Raw genomic sequence first — 2,648 nt, forward strand, 5'->3', positions numbered from 1 at the left:
TCCGGGGAGGACCCATCCTCCGCCGTCAGCACTGCTCCTGACCAGGGGGCGCCGTCGCGGCGTCCGGGCGCTGCGGCGCTTCCTGACCCGGGAATGCTCCTGTACTCGCGCCGGCACAGGTCCCTGTACTCGGTGCCGGGGCGCCTCTGGGCTCTGGGATCTGTCCGCCTCGGCTCTCCCTGACTTGGGTGCCCGTCGCTCCGGCTCTGCAGCGCCTGCCTCCAATGGCGCCTGCTCACGCTCCCTGACTCGGGCCCGTGGCCGCTACGCCGGGCTGGACGCCACTTGCCCTAACCTCTGGGGGCACCTGGGCCTGCCGGCGTGGACGCGGCTGTGCCCTGACCCCGGGGGTGCCCTGGGCTGCCGGCAGCTCAGACTACCTATCCAGCAGCGGCCGCTGCAACCATTTAAAAATTTTGGGGGGGGCACCGCTTTTTGGCACCCCCAAATCTTGGCGCCCTAGGCAACCGCCTAGTTCGCCTAAATGGTTGCACCGGCCCTGCCCTTTGGAGGCCATTCTACGCCCTAAGAGGCCTCACCGTGGAGATGTTTTTCCTCATCAGGTGGTTAAGTCAGAGGACTAAGACTCAGGCAGTGGGGGTTCACTCCCGGTTCTGCTGACTGTTACAGCCTTCCTGTCTAACCTGGGGTACGTCACTTTCCCACTGTAGGCCTCAGTTTCCCCAGCCTTTGTCTTGTCTATTTAGGCTGTGGGTTTTTTGAGACAGGGGCTCCCTCTCACTGTGTGTACCTACAGTTCCCAGCACAATGAAGCCACGATCTCAGTTGTAAACCTTAGGCACTACAGTAACATACAAAATAATCGTGACAATCCGGTTCCTTTTCTTAACTCCCTTTTCCCCCTGCTTACACCCTCATGGATCCCCCTAACCAACCTCCATCCTCTGTGTTTACCCACTTCACACCCTTGCCAGCAGTTCTCCCATCTCCCGGGGTTAAAAACTTAGAAGAGGAATAATTCTCAGCGAGCCCAAACAACTGCAAAATTCCTGTTGAACTGGCTGGGGCCTGTTTTTGACCTAGTGACTCTTGATCTGTGATGCGGCTCAGCTTCCGTTCCCGTAAATGGTTAGATCTGGGTAAGCCAAGCAACACAGAAGAAACTCTGTGTGTGTGTATGTGTGCGTGCGCGCGCACGCATGCGCGCTCATGCGCATGCCTGTGTGTGTGCACGGTACACCCTTGGGTGTGTCAAGAGGATTGTATGGATCACTCAGGGATCCTCATCCCTTTTTTCCTGGAACTCCTGCCATTTCTATCTATCTTCAGTACTTCTGTGGCCCACATCCCTGGAATATCTGAGCACCTCGCCATCTTCAATGTAGTTATCCTCACAACACAAGGCAGTGTTAGTGCCCTCATGTTATAGATGGGGAAACTGAGGCACAGAGAGGTTAAGTGACTCACCCAAGGTCCTAAAGCAGGAAGTCAGTGGCAGACCCAAACTCTCCCAACTCCCATACCTGCATATTAACCACCAGCTCATCCTTCCTCATCACAGCCTGTACCCCCGAGGGCTGGCTGTTTCTCAACATGTCTCTTATTTACTCATCAGGCCCTACTACCAGCATGGACGAGAGCTAGAAAATAAGGAAGAAGCTGGGGGTCCAAGAGGGGAACTGCCCCTCCTTTAGCTTGTGTTAAAGGTACCTTTAACACAACACCGTGCGGGAGGTTTTCGGGGATTTTCTATTTATGCAGCACCACAGGCATTGGTGGTGCTTTCCAGACACATGAGAAAGCAGGGGGTGAGATTCTGATCTCAGGGCTTGTGTATGCTTGAAACACGACAGTGGCGCTGCTGTAGCATGTACCTACCCTACGCCAACAGAAGGGGTTCCAGCATCAACCTAGCGTCATCGGCGCAGAGACATGTGCCAGCTTCACTATGTTACATAGCCACGGAATTAAACTGACCTAATTTTCTAATATAATCCATTGTAAAGCCTGTCACTGACTTCAATGGAGTAACTCACCAGTGTAACAGATCCAAATCTGGTCCTACGGTCATTGATTAAAGTGGAGTGACTCCAGTTTTACACCATCATAACTGAGATCAGTGTGGCCCTGGCTCCACTGATGAAGTGGGATGACTCTAGAGTTACCTTCAGTGTAACAGAGATCAGAGATGAGGCATGCATCTGATGAAGTGGGTTTTAGCCCACAAAAGCTTATGCTCAAATAAATTTGTTAGTCTCTAAAGTGCCACAATGTCTCCTCCTTCTTTTTGGTGATACAGATGAACACGGCTACCCCTCTGAAAAGAGATCAGAGTCTGGCCCTGACTATTAAGTGGCCTGCCTGCAGATTTACACCAGCATCACAGAGCAGTGTGCCCTCGTGCCACTAATTAAACGGAGTCCGTCCAGATTGACACCAGCCTAACTGAGCTCAGTGTGGCCCTGACTTTATTGATTAAGTGGAGTGACTCCAGATTGACACCAGCCTGAGATCAGAGTCTGGCCCGTGGGTGTGAACGCACCTTTGCCCCCCCGTCCCGCCGCCGCCCTTCCAAACTGATCAACCCACGAGCCCGGCTCCGACTCCTGCTCCGGCTTCACCCGCACCCGGGGCTCCGGCGCGGCCGCTAACAATCCCCTCCGCGGCCCTGAAGAAGAGTTCAGTGA

This window comes from Chelonoidis abingdonii, chromosome 11, assembly GCF_003597395.2.
Source record: "Chelonoidis abingdonii isolate Lonesome George chromosome 11, CheloAbing_2.0, whole genome shotgun sequence".
Taxonomy (NCBI): domain Eukaryota; kingdom Metazoa; phylum Chordata; order Testudines; family Testudinidae; genus Chelonoidis; species Chelonoidis abingdonii.